Source organism: Sinohyriopsis cumingii, chromosome 6 (genome assembly GCF_028554795.1).
Source record: "Sinohyriopsis cumingii isolate HCF-2022 chromosome 6, ASM2855479v2, whole genome shotgun sequence".
Classification (NCBI taxonomy): Eukaryota; Metazoa; Mollusca; class Bivalvia; order Unionida; family Unionidae; genus Sinohyriopsis; species Sinohyriopsis cumingii.
Window position 1 is genome coordinate 118,756,708 of NC_142966.1, and position 27,902 is coordinate 118,784,609.

The 27,902-nt window shown below is 38.9% G+C and overlaps 1 protein-coding gene across 3 annotated transcripts in view; it reads right to left on the reverse strand.

Annotated features, from left to right (window-relative positions):
• LOC149797824 (galactosylceramide sulfotransferase-like) overlaps window positions 1–27,902 on the reverse strand; it is a 93,315-nt gene that overhangs the window by 20,282 nt on the left and 45,131 nt on the right. The gene's annotated exons all lie outside the window — the stretch shown is intronic.

Here is a 27,902-nt window from a genome sequence, read left to right on the forward strand (position 1 = left end):
TTATTAATAAAGTTCATCATACTGATCATGTTATAATTAATGTTAAGTATTAATATGTATGTATGTATGTATGTATGTATGTATGTATGTATGTAACGACACAGCTCCTACCCAAGCATCAGCAAGTTCCCAATGATATATGCCTCGCAAGACGGTTTTCACGCGTTACTCTTACCATGTGGTGATGCTGCTTTACACGCATGCGTGGGTAGTTCAAATCTGAGGTCAACAGCCGATGAATAAACAGGTGTTCTGTTCTAACAGGGTTTTATACTAAAAGAGTGTGTGTTCTAAAGGATTTAACGCTGTGGATCATTAGAAGAGGGATTATACTTACCGTCTGGATACAAAGGTTAGTCTAAATAAATTTATTAATTAACAGCGCGCAGTCCGATCATCCGAAGATACATAGTGCGGACGGCTCAGCACGATTGGTGCAGAATAACGTTCGTCTCCGCCGCCAGTCAAAAAAAAAAAAAGGTGGAGAACAACTTGATGGTCTACCCAGTAAACATATTTGCACTGAATAAGGACATGTACACCAATATCAGAGTTAGGATTGTTGCTGAGATTAATTGCGATTTAGTGTTTGTGTTCATTGATCCTTCCTTTCATTAGACCTAAATCGCCAATACAACAGATACATTTCTTTTCAAACCATTGGGAAGGTTAATATAAATTTTAAATATCTGAAATGGGTGCAACCGTATGACTACCATCGGTCAAGAGAGAGAGAGAGAGAGAGAGAGAGTTCTTTCACATATCGATTTATGTGGTAACGTAATGTGGTGTTGCCAGATATTACGCATTATACGTAATAAGTGATGGTATTGCCAGATATTACGCATTATACGTAATAAGTGATGGTATTGCCAGATATTACGCATTATACGTAATAAGTGAGAAGTGCTAAATTATTACATTTGCAGGGACAATCTGTTTTGTGGAAAAGGTAATTTTACGAGTTAAAGTAGGCAATGTGATATTACATTTTATGTGCAGTAGATCACGGTAATTATACATCATTAAGCAGCAGAGGGGGCGAATCGGACATTTTGTCCAATCGTTATTTTGCTTAATTATTACTTTCTGCACTCAACGATCTAGTGTCGTCAGCGCCTGGTAAAAAAAAACGACGACGTCGTTGGGGGATCGTCGCGTCGTCATTTGGTTTAATTAACACCTTCTGCGCGCTGATCCCCAGCGTCGTCAGCGTCCGGTAAGCACATCGACGACCGCGTCGATGTCATTGCCCCCTCTGCTGCTATGATCTTACAAACAGAGTGATCACTAACTCCTCCTCTTGCAGATCAATTAGGTTATTTGACTGATCGGTAAGTCTGAAATTAATTCTCGTTAAAAACCGATCATGGCATCGCATATAGACCGGATTAATCGGACTCTCAATGATCAAAAATCCCGGAGGGGCTGTTGGTGAAAACGAATAAAGGATATATCCCTGTTGAGCCTGATTTGATTGCTTGGTATCTACCTGGTAACTTCCTTCGATAGCATCACACACTAGATTAATCGCTATCACTGATGCGATATTTACGTTGTATGGAGCAATATGCCTACCACCATCTCCGTTATCGTGTCTGAGGATAGTTGATGGGGGGGTGTCCGCGGGTGGATTCTCAGGCCATCCTAGTATGGTTCTTATTGAACTGTTATAGATATCAACCATATACCCCGGTGTGCTTATTTCAATCGTCGACGATAACGTCGGTTCATGAACCGTAATATCGATTTTTGATTCCTTTCCTGTGATCGATTTTATCCTGCGTTGAAATTCTTTATTGATTTGTTCTATTTGGTATGACCCAGTTGGTATTGTAACCTCCTCCCAGTCTGGGGTCCCATCGGGTTTATTTGTCCGTGCAAAAACCAGCGAGTTATTAGGTTGTTGTCCGTTAAATGCGTCCGCTCGGATATTAGGCCAACTGTGATATATTCGCAATTTTGCCAGCGCTATTTCCTTTACTGGAACCGGTGATGGAAAGTTTACACTGAATTCGGGTTTCGTTGATGTTATCGATATCATATTTGTTTGTACCGGAGTGGTATTCTCCGCGATCCGCTGAAGTAATTGAGACCCTTCGGGGTTCAGCGACATTATTATTATTCGTTGTTTTTAGTGTCTAATTTCAACAACCAGGTGGTTCCGGCTTCCAGTTGAAAATCCTCGATTTTTGACATCGCGGAGCTATACAACTGGACCATCGTGGAGAATTCAACATCGGATACGAACAAATTATCAATCGATAACGAGATCAACCCGGATAATTTCGAGTACGCATCGGATACTATTTGATGTTTTACTGTATACTCGTTGAGTTTTTTCTGAAAACACGATGATATCTTCCTAGTGATTGCGTTGGCGACTCCAGCAATTGTTGTCATCGCGGAGATAGCGATTGGAACAGCGATCGGGGCTATCGTGGTCACCGTGGATAAAATAACACCGGTACCGGCTACTATGCCCGACACTGAGTACACGACCGCGTCGATGGTGGTTATTTTTCTGCGGTATTTTTTTATTTTTGCACGGTATTGTTCGGAAAGCGTTTTTAAGTTCGCGGAGAATTCTTTTGCGGTATCGAATCGATATTGATGTGACGTCGGTGATACCTCTGATTCAATTTCCTTGGTGGTCATTTTTATTTTAAAAGAGCTAGTGTTTTTAATTACTTAGATTCGCTGCAAATTCCACATACCATGTAATGTTTGCCCCGGCTAGATTTCCATCAACGGCATAAATTGTAAACTGTTCAGTTGCGTTCTTGTCTATAATTGTTGATATTGTATTGTTAAACCCGGATGAACTCGACGATAATATATTAAACTGCATCATTGAAACCAGTGTCAGTCGATAAATACCCTTAACAGTTGCGGTGATATTTACTGTATTCTGTGTAGGAGTCCAATCGAATGATCCATGCCGAATTGTGTATACTGTGTTGATGATGTTCTCATGAGGGGTTTTTATTTTTTCGAGTTGCTCTGCCATTCTCGGTAGTCTGTCTTTAATCGCTTCAACATCAGTTATAACTATTCCTACTCCCCGCCAACTCGCGTCTATATTATTCTTGTTCGCTGCAACATTAGTTTTGATTGTTTCTATTTCCCGTGTATTCTCGGTCATACTTTTTTTGTTCGCTGCAACATCAAGTTTGATTGTTTCTATTTCATATGTATGCACGTCTATACCTTTTTTGTTCGCTGCAACATCAGTTTTGATTAATCCTATTCCCCGCCAATACGCGTCTATATTTTTTTTGTTCGCTTCAATATCAGTTTTGATTGTTCCTATTTCCTGTGTATGCGTGTCCATATTATTTATGATCGTTGTAACATCAGTTTTGATTGTTTCTATTTTCCGTCCATGCGAGTCTACATTATTTATGATCGTTGCAACATTAGCGCCGATTATTTCTATTTCCCGTTCATGCGCGTCTACACTCCTTTTGTTTGTTGCAACATCAGTTTTGATTGTTTCTATTTCCTGTCTATACGCAGTGATATCATTTATAGTTATTGTGATCTCATCCGGCTTGGTATTTTTTTTACCAAAGAATTTATCAAAGTTGTCATCGATCCTGTTAACATTTTTTCGTAACGAGGTAAATTGGCCCGGCAGCGTCATAAGATCCGAAATAGCATTTGTTATTATTATAAAATTCGGTTCGGTTGCCGTCGGGGGCCCCCGAAAAAAACTATCGACAATGTGTCGCACATCGTCGAAATGCGTTAGCGTCAACACGATCCGTTCTTCATACGATTTAATTTCACTACGTAAACCTTTTAACGAATTTGACATGGTTATATAATTGTCGCCAAGTGTACTTATTTTTCCATTTATCGTCAAGATGGATTCACCCGGTTTGAGTCGTCCGTCGCTGGTATACAGCGCGATAGTGTCCTCGGCGGCATCGCGCTGTCGTATTAAAACGTCATTCAGTGACACATTACCGGATTTCAATTTACCCTGGCGGTCTTGAAATACAACTATTTCATCTGGGTCAACACTGGTTAAATTCAACGTATCAGCGATTTCATCCTCAATTAGTTTTTTTATGTCATCGGTGGCGGGCGTTTCCGTGGGCTTTTTCAGCGCCGAAACCGGTCGTCCCCAAATATCAATCATTATTATTGTAAATGTTATTCTCTAAAATCCGTTGAGCTTCTACGACCCCACTAGTGTATTCGTTTACAACCACATGAGGTGGTTTCCGCGATGATGAAATCGCCGCAAGTACGTTCAATACCTCACGGCCACATATCGGTGGGTCACTTAACTGCTGTGTTGGCAGCGTGGAATAAAAAACCCGGGCTGAACACACCCGGGCTGAACACGCCCGGATATACCGCATGAACTCTTTCGGCGGGGCTAACCCGTATGAATCAAAATAGACGATCGCGCGCGGATCAATCGCGTACGCAACCCAATGAGTTCCCGCTCCGGAGGACCCATCGAGGTTAATTATGCCGGTTTCAATATTCCTTGGTGCCGCCGGCAATTGATCCCTCATAAAAACACCTCTGAAGTTTTTTATCGCTAGCGCGTTTGCGGCGTCTATTAAATCAAAATTAGACATTGGAGTCATAGACTCAGGAGTCATTGACTCCCGAGTCAATAAACGGTTCCCGGTAGTCTTAGACCCTTTCCCGAGTACCATGAATACGGGGTTCCCGGTAGTCTTAGACCCTTTCCGGCCACGGGTCGTTTTTTTTTGTAGCCTTTCCCGGTTGCCTTCTTCAATGCCATCCCCGCCGCGGTACCAACGGCTCCTAACGCCGCCGCCTTAGCCACTGCTGGGGCCGCCGCGGCAATCAATGCCGGAATCGCAGCTAACAGCGGAAATATCCCACCGGTCTTTTCCATGTTTTTAATTGCTGCGGCTGAAAAATCTATTTGAACTCCCTTTTTATTCTTCATCGCATCATTGAAATGTTTTATTTGACGCGCCGTCAACGATATCTTATGATTACCACCTGCCATCTGCGACGGCTTCAGCGTTATTGTGGTCCCGCATTGTTTAGCCGACTTTGATCGTAATTTCTTGACTTGACCATCAGTCAACTCTACACTGACGACACTATACGACATTTTATTGTAAACGCGTTTTGTGCTTTCAATTACATGTTTTCCACTGGCGCATCAACGATTCTCATTCGTCCACCAACGCCTTCTAGCAGCATTGATTTATCGCTGAGAATGACAGCAACCGCTCTATAATTGGCACCAGCCGGGGCTATACGAGCTCGGAAGTGTATATCAACGACGGATTGTCTCGTTAAATCAAGATGTTCCAGCGAAAAATAATAAATCGGATACAGGTTTTTAAAATCAAGTTGTGATATTTGCAAACCAGTGTCGACGTTTTGATCACGACCCATATACGACAGCAATCGATGGTACACACGTGCGATATGGTTGTCGCCGTAATTAAGTTGTATATCCTCGGATGGTTCCTGTTGTCCGTTTATTCTCAGCGAAACATCCCTGACTCCTAATTGATCAAATATCATATGGCTGCGTTCTTGACTGCCCAATCGTTCCCTATTCTGTAGCGCTATGAATATATGACGCGGGGCTGAAACACCCTGTTTTGATGCTAGGTGCCATGTAAACGTATCGGCGACGTTATCCTCTTTAGCATCAGTTGTTACCGCTAGCCAACTCAACAGCGATTTCCCTCCCTGTTCCATAAATGCTAACAATCGTGCTTCCGTGGTAACTGATGGAGTCAGCACCGGCATCCACAATGCCATTTTAGTTAAAACAACCTTACCGGCAGCGACGTCAGCAGCATGCCATATTGCATTGTTATCATCGCCCCTTCGCGTCAGGGCAATTGTATGCTTAGCCCCATAGATAACTTTTCTGACATTTCTGCAGAATCCAAATATATGATGGAGTGGAATCGCGCATGAAAACTTTCGGCGTGGTCCTTGCAACATTCCTACTCGTGCTGCGAATCCTAGATTGTAATTATCGTTAAGACTTTTTATAACAGTGAAATTAGCGCCTGGTTTTGCTCTGCGATCTGGATTGGTTGCTTCATCCTGGTCAATTGTGGTATTTTCTTTTATTAGCACGTTAACGTACTGAAAATGGTCAGCGTTATTAGTGGTGTCCTTTGCGAACATTATAGATGGGCCCGCCGATCTTGTATAATCATCCGAGTATCTCGCCAACCCAATTATCGTCGTTGCAACATCAACCTCGCGTTCTATTGATTCAATTTCTCGCCCGTCAATAAGATATCTAGCGCTCTCAAATAACGCCATGATACCGTTGTTGACGAAGCCAACTCGAACACGATGGTCATCTGCGTATGGTGCATTATCGGCGGCATTTGTCACGAGTTCTCCCTCGATTTCGATAAACGCTTCACACGGCAAAAAATATTTACTGGTATCTTGGACTTGAAGTTCAATTCGCGATCGTAGGTCAGGTTGCGCTGCATGATAAGAATAATATTGATAATCACGGACAGAATCATCCCTGTGCACTGGGGCGTCCATATCAAACGCGGGATCAGCGGTTCGCGCAAACATTTTATTATTTATCATGTTGATGTTTTCAATTGCGATTTTTTCGTCGTAAATTCTTTGAATTTAAACCACTTCCCGCTATCGCGTTCATGAGTGCGTTGGTTGCCGCATCGGCGGATGGCGAAGTCGCCAACGACGGAGTCGTCGCCAACGACTGAGTCGCCGCCAACGACTCTAGTTTTTCTTCCACGGCGTTATTTATTACTTTACTGACATTTGCAGGCATCACTGTCGTTGATGGCATTACCGGTGGTTTCTGTTTTTTTCTCCTGAATTTCACCAATGACATTAGTTTGTCCCGCGCGGCTGAAAGCGCCTTTCCGGCAACGTCTCCAATAGCACTAATACCCTTATCACGAATAACATCAATAGCCTTCATTCCTAATTGTTTGGCTAACGGCGCTACTTTTGGAGCCATTCTTGTAAATAACCCCGCAATGGTGCTACCGAGACCATCTCCATAGTACGCGCGGTAAACAGGCAATCGCGAGTTTACCACGTAGACGAGTACTGGTTTATCATGGTTGTAGTGTATGATCATCCTTATTAAAAACACCAGTTTTCCAATTAATCATCCACGAGTTCGTCTATGAGCGTTCGATATGCATTAATGTCCATAATACCGCCTGCAAATAAACGCTTGCAAATATCAGCGGCCTCATTGATTATTTCCGGAGAGTTATTTCCGGCTCGTTTTCCTCCAATTAGTACCTCTAGCCGTGATATATCACTGAGAACACTACCAGGGCAGGTAACGCCGTAGGATTCTTTACCAACAGAGTATCCTTTTCCTTTTTTTGGTGTTATACTCTTAACTTCCTTGTGGAATTTATCGTAATCGGGATCACCACGATGTGGTAATGCATCTTTATGTTTACTCGCTAAATACACTATTCTTGCCCAGTCCTTTAACGACTTTATATTTTTCTCGTAACCGCTATTGATATGCTTCTTATCTCGTATGCTCTTAGCAAAATTGTTGGCAGTAAAATTAATTAATTCTTCCCTGTTGCTGAAGCCTCTAATTTTATCTATTGTGCTCTTCTTGAGTACAATACGGGGTATATTCCCCTCTTTTTCTTCCGGTATTTCTTCTTCTGGTATTTCCTCTTCTGGTATTTCTTCTTCTGGTTCTCTTGCGGTGGCGCCTAGTTCTTCTTCATCGGCCATTGTAACATAAGGTTCTTGTGGTTCGGTTATAGCGAGTGGTGGTGGCCTCCGTGTTGTAGCAGCCGCTATTTTCGCAGGGAGTGTTTCTAAAGACTTTTTTGTTTGTTCGGTCTGAGCCGCTATCTTTTCAAGCGCACCAAGAACGGGTACAGTTGCCGCCGTAACATCTTTCGTCGCTTTAGTTACCGGGGCAAAGAGTTGTTCGCTTCCAACAGTAAAATCGGTTTGTAGTTGCTGCCGCGTTTGAAGTTGTTCTCGGACCCTGTCTCGTAACGGTATAAACTTTTTAAGCGCTGCTAGCCGCTCTCTGGCTAGCCGAGTAGTAAGTGATTCGCCTACCATTATTGCAATTGCGAAGCAATTTCTAATTTCTCGCCGGAGTTTTCGTCTATGATCCTTCTAATGTTTTTGATCTTACTAGAAATCTCCCGGCGTCGTTCATAAACACGTCCGAGTTTTTTTCGTATTATTTCAACGGCAGTGAATAGTCCAATGAATGCATTTGCGTCATTGTGGTACAAGTTTTCATTGATCGTATGTTGTAATCGTTTTATAAAAAAGTACTCGCGGGCCAGGGTAAAACGTCCCCGTTTCGACTGTTCGTTAATAATCTCATAATCGGATAATATTTTTTCACTGTCAAGACCATCAGATAATTCAATTCCTTGATTTTTTAATTTTGAAATCTCGGCTAATATATTATTGATGTCTTCGATATTCATTATTCTTATAAAACATCTTGTTTTTAAATAAAAAAAAATGAAACCCCGTGTATCAATTCCGAGGTGTTCATACTTTGTTTTCTTCCGGAACGGACAATTTATTGTCAGCGCCGGTGGCCTTGTCAGCGCCATAGGCGCCGGTGACTTCGTCACTCGCTGATATTTACATATGAAAATCGAATTCTGTGTCCGGTCCTTTTTGAGATCGCTGTTTGATATACTCGTTCTGCAACAAATCGTACTGAGGCCCTACAAATGTCGAAATATTTTCCTGCCGCATGCATGGAGTGAAATGTTTTTTCCTCGTGCGTTGATGTATTAAGCGATTTGACACCTCTTGCTTGATTTGAACACTTACCAGTTTGGCCTTTTTTAATATTTTCGCTCTGAGAGATAGCTTGCAGATTACACAGTCTGTTATCTTGACAATTAGAATTAATGTGATCAATAACGAGGCCATCTTTGATCAATCCGTTAAACGCTTCATATACCACCCTGTGAACAAAATACGTCTTCTTTCCAGCACTAAATTGCAAATACCCCCGATTATTCACGGTACCAACCGGCTTCTTCAGTTTGCGGTTTCTAACAATGCCGTCGCGAGATGCCTCGTAACTGACGAGCACAGGATGCGGCTGAAATTCTTGGTCCATTTGTATAATAATACTATTTGTCTAATTTATTATTTGGTTTAATTATAAATCTTTCAATGTAGTCTTGGGGGGTTTTGATGACGAAGTCGGCGGTGGGGTCAATGACGGCGTTTTTAATTCGCTTGTCATAATAGCGTTTTAGTTCCCTGTATCGCTTTCCGCCACAATTAATACACAACTGCGATTTTCCTCTTACACCGACGTGACAAACCAAGCACGGGAGAGGGCCAAGAGAACCATTACGAACGCTTTGTAAATGGTATCCGCAGAATTCACCTCTACATGATTTATTGCACGGGGTTGTCGACCCAATCATCAACCATTTGCAGTGATTCATTATACTATATTCTTTCATTTAAATACTTGTTTTAATTATATGGATGAGTTTGAGAGATTGGCAGCAATTAAGCCCCGGAAAAATATTAAATTCAATCTCGATAGAGTCCTCAAGGACACACCAAAAGCGTTAATAAACGATAAAACCCTGTTGAATAAAATACGCGATTGTATCAATGAATTCAAGCGTGATGGCGCATCTCACAGTTGGTCAACATTTCGAATTGATGGTGTTGTTGATGCTATCATGAACGACAACCGCGCAGCAACGATAATATCACAACTTGACGGTAAAAGATATTTCTTCAGAGTAAAATTCATTGTCCGGGTGAAATCAGGCGATTGGATCATACGTGATAAATTTGAACCGGTTCTCAGCGACAAGAAAACAGTCATTGTCAGCCGCGACTCCAAGCCGGGGTTGTTAACCGGAATTGACAGACCATACTATGAACGAGCGTATCCTGAAACAGCAGTTGTTTATGGAATATACCCGTTAAATAAGAAACCTGATATCGGAAAACTGAAACCGATGAAACAGTCAACCGGGATAAATTGTGTAGCAGAACGAATAATAGAGCATTTTACAAATGCGTGTCGAGGAAACAAATTGACTGATTTACGACGTAGCAAAATCAACCAGTGGGAACTAACCGTAAAAGAGCGTGGAGCGACCATCAGCGACATAGCGAGATTAGAAACATCGCTGAGATTTCCAATAACCGTTACAACGATAACCGGTGAAGTATTATACGAATCAAAGTATAAATCGAAGGGAGCCCCAATCAAAATTATTGATCATAACGAACACGCATGGACGCCCGCGATCACAATATTTCCACGGGATAGAACAGTAAAGTATATACCCGAAGAATTTTTGAGAGAAGAATTCTCCCGGGAAGGTTTTCTCGCGGAGAGGAAACTATTTGATGCTATTGCTTGTTTGTGTAAAAACGACCCTGTATCAGTGTGGTTACTTCGCAGCGCTGAAAACGATGCGGATACCTTTGATCAGTTTGTAAGACCAAACGGCGAATTATATCGCACTGAAGCATTTCACAACAGGATGAAAAAAACCGCCATAGAATTTGAGGAGCATGATGAACAACTGCTAACAAATTGTTTTACGATTCCATCGGTTGTAGCTCATGTTGCAGCAAGGAAAAATGCGTGGAGACCAACGCGCAGGGAATTTCTACCAGATGTACAATCCAGTTGTTTGGAATACTATCACGGTGGACTATGGAACACTGAATACAACCGCGACGCTATGATCTCGGTTGATATGGTTGCCTGTTATCCAGCGAGTTTTCTCGGGTATGGATCCGCCGCTGAGTATTTCAAACGATTTGGACACCCCAGACATGAAATGACTCGTGTTGCTATTAATGGACCACTGCCTGATTTTGATTTAACCGGATTCGCTCGCATAGTATCATTTGAGTTCGCGGCAGGACTTCATCGCTGTTGCTATATTTGGATCGGTAGACACATGGCTGAAAAGAAGTGGCTGCCAATAGCGCTGCTACGATATATGATTGATTGTAGCATGCTAGTTTCGTTGATTGTCAGCGACGCGATTATATCATACCGGGCGCAGACTGAAGTCTGGTTACCAGAACCAGAGCGTCTAGATAGCATAATTGATGAATCCAGAAAACACATTGATGCCGACGAGGAATATATCATCGAATGGTCCAGGAGGATATTTAACCAACGAAACCGCGAGGCAAAAGATCTCGGTAGAAGAATAATTGGTAAGTTCACACAAGGTGGAAAAAACTGCGACTACAAACGATATTGCTCACGACTGATTATAGATGACGCAGAATATGATTTCGTAATCAAGGACGCAGTGGCAAAAAATAGATACGTGAACTGCAAAACAGCTTTCTTGTCCAATGGAACAAAGTTGGGTACAGTTGTTTCCTACAGCGATGGAGACAGCCCAGCATATCCACATTTGAGGGCGTCTATGCTGGGTTACGCCGCTATCAATTTATTCTCGATGATAAATAGATTTCCCGATACCGCGGTTAGAGTAGCCGTTGATTCATTTTATATAGACGCGAAGTATAAGAAAAACGTAGCCGAGTTTACTAGTCCGGACGAGAGTTGGGGTACATGGAGAATTAAAAATGAAATACGACGCGATTATTCCCCGTCAGCAAATGTCATCGTTGAGAACAATTACCTACGCGGTGATAAATTGTCAGAATGGTCTAATGCACCACCGTGTTCTGATCCAATTTGTAGACACAAGACGGTTTATTTAAGCGGCTGTGGCGGGTCTGGAAAGACGACTCGGGCAATTGAATTATTTCAAACGCGGGCAAGTATAATCGTGCTTACACCGACCCATAGACTAGCGCGAGAGATAAAACAACGAAATGTTGACGCCGTTACTTATCACAGCTTTTTTCGATACAGCGGCGGTGAGTGGACTCCTGATCGAATGGGTGAAAAATTTATTCCCGACATTATCATCTGGGATGAGATATGTACTGTTTCGTTAGATACTTTACAAATGTTTCTTGAGTGGTTGCTGCGCGCGAATACAGCGGTGATCATGTGTGGGGACCATGGCCAACCACCACCATTTGTCGGCGAGGGTCCACATGATTGGTTGAGCGGGTTCGTGGACTATTATGAAGAAACCGATACTGATTACCGAGCACTTGATGAACAACTGCGCGAGGTTAAAAAACTAATCAGATTACAGCCGGATAGAGTTCAGTGTGAAATAATCCGCGAGGTGATTCCGGAAACGCCGTTAAATGAATTCTGGGAAACATGGAGACCAAATGATTTAATTGTAGCGAGTAGAAAGATAGTCAGAGACACACTTCAGCGGAGGTTGTTTGCGTTGCATAAGGAAAAGTTTCCAACGCGTCCAGTGCCGTTATGTTATAGACCCGCGGACACACGGCGGCAGAACATTGAAGTTGAAATTCCAGGCCGGACAGCGTCGGGGACAAAAAAACAAATTCTCGTGCTGAATGATATCGTGCTCGTTGATATCAGCGTCGTCGAGGACGCGCTACGTGCTGATAAATCCCCGTGGACGCTAGGATACGCAACAACAATACATTCCTCGCAGGGACTAACCATCACGGACACAATTGTTTGGATAGTTGATAATCGCATCGAATGGTCGAATCTAGTCTATCTTGCAGTGTCCCGAGTACGAAGGATAAATCAGCTTCGAAGAATTGTTGTTGACGGAGCCGGTGACGGAGTCACTGACGAAGCCGGCGACAAAGTCACCATCGATGCAAGCGTCATTGATAGAAAACTCTCGGGTTACCGCCAACAGGATAAAAAAAAACAGCGGCGTTTTGATATTGATGCCGAATTAATAATCTCGCTACGACAACAACAGAATAATCACTGCGCGAGTTGCAATTGTATAATGAGTTGGCGTTATTCGGATAAAGACGCTCGCCAATTTACCGTGGACAGGATCGATAACAGTCTCGGTCATGTCAAAAACAATGTGAGGTTGACATGTCTTGAGTGCAATAGACGCAACGGCGCTAGTTAAGACCACGCGGGGGTAATTGAGTATCGTTAGGTATCACTTGTAGTTGCTCGCGTGTAAATCCGCGCTGAGGAGCAGTTGAATCCAGTCTATAGATCGGTGGTCTACCAGTTGATCGTGTTATCGTTGATATGTTATGTATGGTAACACTCCAAATAGGATCAGTAGCTCTTTTTTTACCGCCTTCAAGCTCTCCTGGTTCATATAGATATCTCACGGTGACATCGCCAAGAATCGGCTTGGAAACGCTATTTATTTTTGATCTTCCGGGTATATACTCGTATTTAATCGCGTCGCTGGGCTTCATGTTGATTGCTCGGGTAATCTCGTTATTTAACGCGGCAATTACACCTGGCAACCTTTTGACCCATTCACGAGATCGTTTTTCTTGGATGAATTCCTTCGCGTATTGATATCCAAATAACCGTTCAGCAAGAGTCCGATTGAATCGTTCAACAATTGCCTGATCACGATGTAACGCAGTATGACCTCGTCGTATCGCGACGCTATGATGTTTCAGCGTTGATAAAACAGCGCCGCGAAATTCACTACCGGGATCAACTTGTAATAGATTTGGCCAGCGCAGAGGGCCTCTTCGATAAATTCTTTCAAACGCAGCGGCTACTTCAGTTGCCGACTTTGTTTTTAACGGCTCCGCTTGTTTGTATCGACTCGCAACATCAACTACGGTTAGCGCGTATTTGTAACCGTTGTCATGCGGCAAAAATAGTATATCAGCCTGATGAACTTCATTAGGTACGCTGACATCAAAGCGCGAGAAGTTGATTTGTTTAGGCGGTGGTAGATAGATTTGCCATATAGCCTGTTTGGATAACCAATTAGCCGCAGTGGTCTTTGTTACCTTTGCAGCGCTTGCAAGCTTACCAATTGCGGCCTTCCCCTTCCAGTATCCTCTCGGAGAATAATAGATGGATTCCATGTTGTTATTATAAACGCTATCGTTTTCAATTACCAGCGCCAGAAGCTCCGCTTCCAATCATTAATTTACCTTTCATAGCCGATTTTACCAACCATGAGGCCAATTTTTCTTTGACGGATTTATCAGGAATAGCATTTAGCGCGTGAATTAATTTTACGTCCGCGATATGACGCTGTTGAAGATCGCTACTTTTGTAAGCAACATCATGAGCATGACACGCCTTATCGATAGCGTTTATTGGATACTCACCGGGTTTGGGCTGATTTTGATCATCGAGTCTAATATCTAATCGTGTTCCGGGGCCACAGTAGTTATATCCTGGGAGGTGTTTTTCTCCTGGATACTTTGCCCACGGTGTTCCGGGGAGTTTTGCCAATTTGGCTGCGATGTCACCTCCTCGCTTTTTTTTAAAACATCTCCGGGTCTAATAGAAATAAATCTAAATTTCTTTGTACCGCATTGTACACACTTGCCAGTAAGGGCCGATCTATTATTTCTTGTTGTAACGGTTGTCATATCATTTGTGCCAGTACGCACTCTACACTTCACACAATATAGATCCATAATTTATGTATAGAGATATGAATATAATTGATTTTTCGGCGACTAAAACAAGAGAACCAGTTAAGCATGTTGCAGCGTTACCAAACTCTATCCGGATGATTATCATCGGACCATCTGGATCCGGCAAGACGCAATTGTTACTCAATTTAATAATGAGATGGATGAAGTGGGATAAGTTGTATTTGGTTGCTCCTAGCGTAGATGATCAACGATGCTACGAGGTGTTGAAAGATTTCAACGAGAATGCATCAGCGATCGCTAAAAAAAATGTTATTGAGTTTATTACGGATATCAATGATACACCGGGTATTGATGATATTGATGGCGACGTTAACAATCTGGTCGTGTATGATGATGTTATGTTAGACAATCAAAAAAACCCAGCTAGGATATTTTCCAGAGGCAGGCATAAAAACACTGACGTGATATATGTCACTCAACGATACACTCAGATTCCAAAAGTAATTAGAGACAACTGTAATATTCTTGCTGTGTTCAACGGCGTTGATACACACACGCTACGAAATATTTGGCAGACATGGTGCGGCGGTGACATGGACTTTAATGTTTTTCGAAACTTTTTTAGTCATGCTCAGTCGACCCCACATGGATTCGTAACGATAAATTTACATGATCCTCGGACACGATATCGTATCGGACTTGACCAAATATTCGGTTAGTTGTAAATAATTTTCATTGTAAATAACCACTTAGCAGCAGAGGGGGCAATGACATCGACGCGGTCGTCGATGTGCTTACCGGACGCTGACGACGCTGGGGATCAGCGCGCAGAAGGTGTTAATTAAACCAAATGACGACGCGACGATCCCCCAACGACGTCGTCGTTTTTTTTTACCAGGCGCTGACGACACTAGATCGTTGAGTGCAGAAAGTAATAATTAAGCAAAATAACGATTGGACAAAATGTCCGATTCGCCCCCTCTGCTGCTCATTAAGCTATTGCATTGTAATTTACATATTGCATGAGGATTAGGCAAGATGTAACGAGATTTAGGTGTTTTATACATTGTATTGGAGTCTGCCATATTGGTCTTTTTCCAGTCATCTGGTCGCATGACTTAACGTTATGTTACACGTGTACCTGTAACCCAATGCCTATCAATTTTTTCCATATTGAAAGTCGTTATGACTTTATATGTATGCATAAATTGAGTATATAATAAACTTGATTGTAAGTATGAGAGTTGTTGTTGTGGTACATGTTTCCGCCAGTGTCAGAAGGACTTCAAGACAACACGAGTGGGCTTTAAAAAGAAATTAATTCAAATTTAATAAAATTATAAACTGATCAGGTACGATGTATGAGCAGGTGGATACTTTAGAAGAATGTACTTCCTCTGCTTCTTTTGGATGTTACGATCGTCACTAATCATGAATGTTAAACTTAAGTATAGTGCAGCTTCCTTGGTGACGATAAATACGTGTATATATTCATATATTCATGTGAGTTTATACAGTGTATTCCATACTTTGTCAAATTCGGAACAAATGTTTATGTAAATAGTTATATATATATATATATATATATATATATATATATATATATATATATATATATATATATATATATATATATATATATATATATATATATATATATATATATATATATATATATATATAGATATATATATTAGTGCTAACTTAGTTACGCTTTTTCTGTACTTGTGGTAAATAGGTATTAATATAGTGACGTTTCTATGGTCATAAACCAAGCAACAGAAACAAGCAATTCCTACAAGTTTTATAAAACTTACCAAATAATTTAATTATTAACGTTAAAAATGAAAATGTAAATGGAACTTACAGTGGTATGAGCTGACTCCAAATTAATCTGAAAATGTTGTATTCGAGTTTAAAAGAATTAAATGTTCCGAATGAATTTTAGATCCTCGAATGTACGTGTCACAATGGCATTGTCAAAAATTCCTCTGCATACTGATTTTATCATATAATCAAGAATCCAATATAAGAAATAATCCCAAATAGGAATGAATCTGATTGCTCAGTAGTCTCCTAATATACACCCTCAAGAGCGTATACTAATTATATGTTCATATATACCCCACGTGACAAACGTTACTATTCAATATAATATTTCAGAATTCCTATTCATATGACCAATGGGAAATAGCTTGATTCTTCTGGGAACCCACCTCCTAACCTAAAACCTGCAGTAGGAAATAACTCCCAACTAGTAAATAGGCTTTATTATTAACATTTCTATTAATGATCGTAAACCCTTACATCAACACTATTTATAGATCCTGCACCTTAATATCTTAAAGTAAAATTGTACACCCGTGTATAAAACAATAACTAATATTTTGACCGTAGATGATAATTACAATTTATAGTAAAGAATAAAATGCACATATATTATATACACAATAGTGTACCAGCGTTACAAAAATATAGATATACACGACAATACTGATTTGAGTGTGACATTTGAACACTGGATATATTAGCTGTTAACGTTGCACAGTGTAGTCATTTGCAAATACATGGGATGTTTTAGAAAGCACGATACAATGAGACAGTTTAATGTATCTTGTAGTGTACGTAAGTGGAAAATATTATACCCAAGTCTTGCATGTTGTATATTATTCCTCGAACCCATTGCAATGATAGCAAGAAAGTGGTTAGAGATTTGAACTAAAAACGCAATAATTAATAAAGTAAAGAAAACTGAGTCACCAGTTGTGGTAGAATAAATGGGATGATTACAGTATGTACAGAAAGCTGCGTGAGCGATGAATATAAAGATAAATTTCATTTTAGTGATCATCATAGTATTTGGGACTAAAACTTTTATCATTATTCTTCTTACCAAAATAAATGTAGCAGTTTTGTATTGTCTTCGTCATAAAATGCTGCATATGGCCAGTACAGGCCTCCATACCATTCTTTAGGAAATAGTAGTACTATCAGCATTGATAAAAATCTATTTGATTTACAAGCAGTATCTGTATATGAAAAACACAGCTCCTGTTCAATTTCTCCGACTTTTATACAAAATCAGCTTCTCTTGACACCACATGGATTGTTTATAAGTGTCAGTGACGTTTCATTTTCATTACATATAAACCCCATACTGCTATACAATGTATCAAATTATGAGGGAAAAGTGTGGAGCTTTATTATACGTTCTCATTTCACAAACAATTAACTGCTAAATGCTGCATGATACTTAATTGAAAGGTCTAGGACAATACCACGACCGTTAAGTTTTAGCCATTTCTTAACGGATACTATCCCCATTTCACCTGTTCTGAACTGTGCGTTACCAACAACCCTTAATATCCAGCCTTCTTGTTCAGTTCACTGAATGTGGAGAACTTTACTGCTCAAGTGGAGTTTGATACGTCAGCTCTTAAACTGAGATCGGGTGATATTTATATAATATGTAGCTAATGCACACACACACACACACACACACACACACACACACACAGCAATAAGATAAAGAGGAAGCTAGGTCCATACACAGAACTGCAAAGAAGTAGAGACATACTCCACCTATACCTCAGTTACAAGGATGTTATAAGAAAAACAATATCAAGGCAATTTTCAGCAGTAGCGAGTCGATACATTGAATACATCGAAATTTTTAGTATCCTGTAACTTAAGTCCATTTTAAAATCACTTACTTGAAAGCGCGTTCATAACCAACATGATGTTGGTCATAATAGGCACATAACTAAAAAGCAGTGATGATTTCTTATGATGATACGCATCAAACCTGCCCTGAACATATGTTGGTTTTGATATGACGTGTATCGCCCTTTGTGTGTTGTCCCACTTGCACAGACTACCTGACTGAATGCGTCAGTGACTCTTTTATACTAGGCACACCGCAGTTTTGAAATAAAATACGTGCAGTTATTGCCAGTTAATACTGACATAAGAATCTTTAATTATATAAACTTTCAAATGTCTCTTAAGAACATTAATTGTGCACATAATGTCGTCAGAACTTAAAAATATGGCCTTAACTGTATGAATTAATAAAGGATAAAGACCGCGTTTTCACATGAACCAAATGACTAAAACATTATATATCCAGATACTATACTTTCTGAGCTATGCTTTAGTTAGCTAAGTGAAACATGGGCTCAACGTAAACAGACTCCATCCAATGTACGTGATTTTTGTCACAATTTATGGTAATTAAAAGACGAAAACAAAATATGTCCAATATTATATTATTCTAGCCTTAAAAGCGTAGCCAGATTTTGCTTATAGTGCACGTTTAGGGTTAAAAATAAACTGCTGGGATTTCAATAGGAAACCCGTCTATATGGCACAGAATGTGGACATGCAGGTGGATATCATTGTTAAATTTGGATTGAACCTGATGCGGAGAAAATGTTTCTGAAACAATTTTTTTTTATAAATATTCACTAGTCTGCCTTAATCTTAAATTTTGTCATCAGTCAGCCTGTGGCCATCAATGAATTACATTTGTTTCTCTCTCTCTCTCTCTCTCTCTCACACACACACATACACACAGAAGAAGACTAATGACTGTTGATACCTACAAGTAAAGAGTTAAATAATATGAAACATACACACAGACAAAACTGAAAAGCAGTATAAATGTTTTGTGGCCTGTTATAAAATATGTATAGCGTATCAATGAAAAAGTTTAAGAAAGTTTTGAAAACTCGTTCTAATTGCGATTGATTTACTTCCACATCCATCCATTACGAAAGAGGAAAAGAAAACGAGAAGGATAATCTTTATTTATGATATCGATTTAACGTTAAACGCCCATGTACATGTTGATTGAATGTAAATGGCTCCACTAGTCCAAACGATTTTATTTATGGGAATGTTGTTCCTGAAACCGGGTGCTTTTATTTATGGGACTTTTCTGCCTGAGATCGGGTGATATTTCTATTGTTCCTATGTCTGTGCCTGAATAGGTATCGACATTTCGATCGGTTAAGTGGTTGCACAACCATAGCTGTGTAAATGACATCTTTACAGACCTGTATTGCAATACACGGGGTAGACTTCATGAATATCCTACTGAATTAGGGCATTAGATGAGGTGATGTGTAAATGTTTATTCAATGTTTAAACATTGAATAATTTTAAACATGTTTTAGGAATTTTAGGGTGAAATATGATAATTGTTTATAGTTGAAATGACATCTAAAGCCAGCATTACTTTACTCGTAGTAACTTGAAGATCTCATATGAAATATGAAATAAGGTTATTGACAAGTGTTGTACCTTATGTCATCGAAGACGACCACCTACCCTCCATTCCCTGGAAAAACTTCACCTGATAAATGGGAGATTAATCCAACACCAAACAAGCGTGAAAAGGTAATAAAGGACCGTGTTTCCAAGTGGTTTAGGCTCATGGGAGGTCATTGCTTAGTCCTCATATTTGTAATTTGTTTTTGTGGACTTGTTTGCCACGCTGTCCTTCCATGTGTTTGTTTTTGGAGCTGAGTTGTATTCTAGACTCTTTCATGTGTATGAAGAAATATATTGACATGCATTACATTAAAACAATTTGATGAAAGTTTTTGATTTCAAAGTCATCCAATGGTAAAACGTTCTGATAGTCTGATAATCAAAACTCTAAATCATTTATACTTTATTTATCCCAGAATTAAACAGAATATACCTTTAAATAATATTGATGGATTGCGTGATGTACAGCCGGGCAGATAGATGGGGAAAAGACAGACAAATGAAATAAATAATAAATGCCTATTGAATGTAGAAATATATTCATCTCTAAAGTATGAATTTAAATGAAAAGTGCCCTAGTAATACGAATATGAAATTTCAAAAAGCACAAAAAAGAATTCTTAATATAAAATATATTTTTTTTATTTAACCTTCGGAAAATATATGTTTGTAATTACAGTGGTACACTGCATACATTGAATTAATTCTAAAATGATCTCCATATTAAAGTAGGACCATCCTTTTTCCGCATTTACTCTTTACATGCATATTAATACTGATTCTTTCCACATTTTCGAAATCACTATCCCGGTAAGGGATCAATCATTTAATGGTGTGAGTGTTTGTATGTGTGTGTATCTGTGTGTGTGAAGGAGACTGAACATTGTTGAAGAAAACACTTTCAGGCTTCAATGTGGCTAATAACTTGGCGGTCTGAAGTGGTATTTGCATCACTAGTTTGACAGAAAATTAAAACACTGTTTAAATAATTTCCGAGAGTTCGCTAAATTATTATCATAGTAATACAGCAAGACACAAAAAGGTCGTAACGGTGATGACTGCGCGAAGGTTAAAACCGAGTTTTTATCTCGACTTAATCCCAACTATCCTGATTTAAGCAACTAACCTAATTAAAACAAATAGTCTTAAGCGGTCATCAAACCGACGAAATTCGTAATTCAAATATAATTGTGATATTTTGATTGTCATTGAGAAAGTGAGCTTTGAGTTCTACTTTATAGCAATAAAAAACCAAGATAAATGTAAGCCATATTTATAGACAGAGTTATTATCCCACGGATAGGGTCATACAAATCTTAATTTATGTATGTAACAATAATTTCTAGCAGGTATTCTCGACGTATCCGTGTTATTGGTCTGTTTTTCGGTCCGGTGATGATAACAATTTGAGTAAATATTCACGATAAGGCTACAACTATTTGTTTTTATGAATAAGTTCTATGCTAATATAGTTAATGTTAAATCATGCTTCCCTTTACTTGGCGAGATAAATCAGTCTCCAATCTTGTGTAAATACTAACGAACGATTTTAGTCTGATCTCACCCATATAGTAAATCATGAAAGTGCTACAGACAGACATTAGTTCTTAAAATATGTAACATGGTATTATCAACAAGCAGACTTTTAACTGGATTACAAAGTAAAAATGTGTACTGTTAATTAAATCCCAAATAATCCTTAATGACCTATCACAAGTAAAATATTATATAGAATGTTCCGAATGAATTCCTATAATCTTGAATTCCAAAATGTAACACCATAATGCAGTCAAGAATGTCTTTGAATGAGTTTACGATAATCTAAAATACTGTGAATTAATCCAGAAAGGCAATGAGTACTTTAGTATTTCCAATGAATGTTTTAAATAATTCCTTTTGAATTATATCTGATAGACTGATTTAAAAATAGATTGAATGATTTGTGTACCAAATCATTATTTATAAACATTTTCACCTTACCTATATCGTAAAAGACTGTAACGAATTCCATCGGAAGAAACACGTCGAAATATGCACAACACTAGCAATGATCCCATGCTACGTAAACATGTTGTTTCCAGTTTATGCTATGTTAACCATTATAGACCAGAATTAAGCATGCAATACATACCAAATATACATAACACCTCCCATCATAAAGAAAACGAAAGGTTATAACATAAAGCATATCAGAAATGTATTATCGATGGCACTCAGCCTGATTACACAAAACACAGCAACATATTACTTATATACACGTGAAAGGGCATCTGCAATCTGTAAACATTCCTTCTCGATTGTAGAATACTCTTTGTAGTGCTTGTTTTGTTTTATTTATAGAAACAATTCACTACTGACGAGCCACACAATTTCCATCTTCTTCAGTCAATTATCCACCAACCCTTACATCACCTGCATCAACATATAAATATTGACGGGAATTAGGTGTCAACAGAACCTGTGAAATTTAAAGTATGGCCTTTAATTTGTCAAAAGATTCTTGACATGTGTCAGACCATGGTTCTATAAAATCATTCTCAAGTAAATACTAAATCTAGATTTTCAAATATTCATACAAGGATTTGGTTGCAAGGGTATAAAATCTCCAATCTCATCATCATGCAAGGTTTTATTTCTTCGTGTTGGAACATCAGGAAACAATGTTCATATTCATATGAAAGCTGTTTTGTTTTAGTTCACTCCATTTCTGTTCTTGTTGATGTGAGAGATTATTATCCGATTTTTAAATATTTCTGACCTGAGACAGTTGTTTAGTCCGAAGTCCATACAGTCACACTTGATGCCATCGTTTACATCCTCTCATTGTGGGTCAGGTACATCTAAAATATTGAAAAATGAACTGTACTGTCTTTATCAATATGCTCCTTTAACACATTTGTATGACAGAATCATGACCATTTCCACATTCTAAAAGTATTACTGTTATAATTTTAAAGTCATTAACTTTCTATTCAATTGTATAAGGACCGTATCATTTAGTTGTATTAGGATTTCGAGATATGGGCAAAAGAGTAAGAATATTATCACCAAGCTCAAAATCCTCTCTTGTGTATTTCTTTCATATCTTAATTTCATGTATGACTGAGTATTATCTAGAGTCGCTCTTGCTACTGCACGGGTCTTTTGCAATTTCTATTTGAAATCAGTGACATAATCAAACGATTAATCTTGCAATCTTCATTTGAAAGAAGTTTTTCTTTTAATAACTTCAGTGGTCCATGGACATTATGTCCATAGCCCAGTTCGAAAAGATAAAACCTAATTATTCTTGAACTGATTCCCTAACAGCAAATGAATACCCTCATCCCAATCCTTTCCTGTATCGAAACAAATTGAACGAATTATGTTCTTCAAAGTTAATTCAAATCTTTATAAAAGAACCTTGACTATTGAGGTGATAAGCAGCTTTAGACTGTTGGAAGTCTGATTCATGAATAACTTTTTGGAAAAGGTTCAAACATTTTACCATTTTTCAGATTTAGAAAGGTTAAAATGTTTAAGAAAATATTACCAAAGATAATGCAATTGTCATTAGTTTCATGTATAATTTGCACAGATAAATCCAGTCCAAAGTCACAAACTTTCGTCGAATGCGCATTCATTCACAACATGACTGCAAATTTCAATTTTAACTGGACACGCCATTTTCTTTCGAAAGTTAAGTTCAAATTTATATGGGCGGAGTTATGTGCGCATTAATACTGATGTTGTTGTGCAATGATAAATCTGCGCTTGTGTATTTAGTTTGGAATACGGCATTCATTTACGTTGTTTCTTGTAGTGTATTTTGTTTATATAAGTAAGCCTTAGGTAGAATAAGAAAATGAGCATATAATAAAAAGGTTACTGCATTTGTATGGGAAAATATGAACTCGTTTTGTCGGATGGATATACTTCACTCCCAAGGTCGTGCAGTATTCCAGCCAAAAAACTCGTTCATATTTTCCTATACAAATGCAGTAACCTATCAATAGTGTATTGTTATGCGTATCTATATTTTTGGAATTTCTGGTACATGATTGTATCTAATTTTTATAATATTTTATTCATGGCTGTAAATTCTACAGAATATCTCAAATTCAATAACGCATACGTGACCTGGGTATGTTAAGAGTGTAGTAATTATATAGGATCTATAAATAGATGCTTATGTATCTGTTGACAATTATTAATAATAATCTTAATACTAAGACTAAATGGTGCCTATGCCTTAATTTCTGAGTGGCTGACGGGGCTTGGACGTTTCTGGAATACTTTTATAACTTCCCATTAGCTGGGCTAGTTCAAATGAATAGGCCAAATTCGACGCAAAATGAGTAGTGTTATTTATCACGTGGGGTTTAATGTGAAATGCAGTCGCAATAGGCAGTGTATGTAGCGAGAGAACTGAACGATCAGATTCATTGCGATATTGGAGTCATTCACATTTCTTGTATTCCTGTTGTAAGTCGGCATACGTGTTCTACGTTGTACTTATATTTGTTTCGAGAGGACAAACGTCTGTTCGGACTGTTCCGTGGTAATAAAAGGTGCCCATTATTTGCATTATAATATTATTCTGGAACTGTTATAAATTATTCTAAGTAATTTTGGACAACGTCATCTTGACAACGTTCTTAGAGAACCAGTATATTTCCGGTTTTAAAATGTATTAGGAACTTTTCTTTCATTTAGGACTTTCATAGACCGTTATAAGGATTGGTTCGGGATTAAGTTCATAGTACTGTACGTACCTCTCACATTTTCATTTATAGCTGTGGTTATTAAATTCTTTGTTAAGTTTTACAAAATATTTTGGTTTTCATTGGTTTTATTTCTTTATGTAGTTTGTGACCATGGAGTTGCAACAGTGTATAATCCAAATGGTCAATAAGTATATAGTATTTCTGATGAATATTTTAAAGAAATCCGCTCAAATCATGTCTGATAGAATAATATTAAACATAAATGATGTTTTTATCCAAATTCCTATATCTACACATTTTATCTTGTTCTGCGTAGGCATAGTATTTGAGGATTTCCAACGGAAAGACAAAGACTAACTTGATACAAGACAGGTCTTGAACTCATGCTAGTTTAACATGTCTTATAAAACTTACAATCATCGACAAACGTTAGCTATATAAACGTTCATGCTAAAACTTAAAATCATGGATAAAACTTAAGCACAACATGCAAATTAAATAAAAACTAACGCCATTGCGTGTCGCTGGTTTTCCTTTACTGTCGTTTGAAGGATCATTTTGGCGATATGTACAGAATCTTTCCGGATCAAATCTCATGTCTCTTGGAATAACAACCGTACGCAGTGGATTTGTCACTGCATTTAATAATAATAATAATAATAATAATAATAATAATAATAATAATGAGGACTTTGTATAGCGCCTAATCTTTAAAAGCTTTAAGCGCTTTACAACATCAGACAACACCTATAAGATAAAAACATATAATGATATGACTACAAAAGCAAACACCATGAAATTAGAAAACATTAAAAAAACATGCTGAGAATATTTAAGGTAGGAAACATTATTAGGATTTATGCTTGTTCTTGCAGTCGAAATAAGTGAGTTTTGAGGGCCCTCTTGAATGTGATCACTGTGTCTTTTTGTCTAAGTTCAGTGGACAATTCATTTCACGTTGCTGGGCCCTGGTATGCAAAAGAACGCTGTCCATGTGACTTTGTTTTCATACTTGGAGTAATGAGTATACGATTGTCAGAAGAGGAGCGTTTAAGTATCTTGCTGGTGTGTACACATCGGTGAGGTCGGATAGGTATGTTGGACTAGAGTTCGACAGTGAAATGTAGCACAGAGAACAAATTTGGTGTTTGATTCTGGATCGAATGGATAGCCAGTGTAGGGTACAGAGCAGCGGGGAGGTGTGCTCTGATCGTGGTACTCTAAGTATGATCCGAGCAGCTGTGTTTTGAACTTTTTGAAGTTTATGGAGTAGATATTGGGATGAACCAGACAGAACTGAGTTACAACAGTCCAGTCTTGAAAGTACTAATGAACACACAAGTGTTTTAGTGGCATCAACAGAAAGATATTTGCGAATTGAGCTGATGCGTCTTAGCTCAAGATATGCAGCCCTGCATATGTTCATGACATGTTGGTGCAATGTGAGAGTACTGTCCAGAGTAACACCTAGGTTTCGTACTGATAGTGTGAATTTAATGTTGGTGTTGCTGATATTTATTGTTTGAGGTAAAGGATGTGAATGAGAAAGTCTTTGTGTTGGGATCAGAATGGCCTCAATTATCATCATTCATCTGCAGCTTGTTACATGTCATCCATGATTTCACATCAGAAATGCACCTCTCTACACCTTGGATGGTAGCATCAACTTCAGTTGGGCTAGATTTGTATATATGGGTGTCATTAGCGTACATTTGGTGAGACACTGGATGATGATCTATGACACTTGAGAGCGACTGAGTGTACAGAATGAAGAGAACAGGTCCAAGAACAGACCCCTATGGAACACCACAGCATAGATCAACTGGGCTGGAGTGTATTCCATTTGCAAATACAATTTGTGTCCTGTTGACCAAGTAGGACTTGAACCACAGTAAGGCTGTCTAATGAATGCCAAGTACATGCTGGAGACGGTGAAGTAATATATCATGGTCTATTGTGTCAAATGCTGCAGACAAATCAAGGAGGATGAGGACTGTAATCTCTCCGCTATCCAACGCAGAGAGAATGTCATTAACTATTTTTAGAAGAGTAATTTCAGTACTATGACAAGGGCTATTAGCAGATTGTACATTGCTAAAAAGACTATATGAATTTAGATGAGATACAAGCTGGAATAGAACAACCTTTTCTAAGATTTTTTACATGAATGGGAGATTAGAAACTGGGCGGTAGTTCTTTAAATTGTTATGGTCTAATGTTGGTTTCTTCATCAGAGGCTTTACGATGGCAGCTTTGAAAAGTGATGGGAATTCCCCTGATGAGAGAGGCATTAATAACATCAGTTAGTGAAGGCAATACTCGATCTAAGCACTCAAGCAGCAGTGATGTTTGAATTGAATCAAATTCACATGACTTTGGTGCACTATTCATTAGGTTTGTACGTACGAGATCCATAGAGACAGGTTCAAATGCTGCTAATGGTTGCCGCTCAAATTCTGTATCCCAACTGTATGATGACGACGTGTCAATTGAAATTGTGATGTCAGGTTTGTCTCTAATTGTTTGTACGTTGTCACGGAAGAAATCTGCAAACATGTCATGGAAAGGCCGACTGGAGAGATGGTAGTTGGAAGTGGTGTAGATGTGTTCCTTGATATTAGCTTGTTAGTAATCTCGAAGAGCTCTTTGCAGTTGGAACTTTCCATGATCTTAGTAGTGTAGTGGGCTGATTTCGCTGCATGGACTATATTTGTGTCATTCTTTTTAGCGGCTTCATAGATTTGCTTATGAATAGTGAGTCTGGTGGAAAGCCAAAGCCTCTCAGCTTTACGGCGGTCTCTTTTAGCAGTGCAAAGCTGGTCCCTAACACTGCTTTACCATGGAGAACGCTTTGAATTGATACTCTGCACTTCGTAGCTGGTTCATGTTTTTCAAGCAATGAACACAGGCAGTTATCGATTTGTTCTGCCGTAGGAGGTAAGCAAGTTGTTAACTTAGCATGGATGTCGTGCATTAATTTGGTTCTATTTATCATACGGAAATTTCTCTTTGTAGCAGATAAAGGTGGAGGGTTAGAGACTGGTACGTCAAGATGGCATATAATGCAGAGGTGATCTGATGCAAGGTCATGGGATACCAGGGAGGACCGTAGAATGTTGTCATCAGGTCTATGAAGAATCCAGTCTAAAATGTGACCGTGTTTATGGGTGGGTTGGTTAACTGAATGTTTCAGGTTGAAAACATTAATGGAATCTATAACTTTTGATGTATTTGAGTTTCCGGGACAGTCAAATTGAAAGTTGAAATCTCCAAGGATAACTAGCCTGCCACCTATCGAATTTCCATAGTCCAGGAGATTCGGAAACTGCTCCAAAAAGAGAGAGTCAGCAAGCTTGTTTTTTCTACTAGGAGGAGGGCGGTATAGGCAGAAAAATGTACTGACTTTTTTCCAGTGTACGTGTGGTTTGGACTAGTTCAAATGATGTGTGGTCGAAATTGAATGTTGTGGTGTGG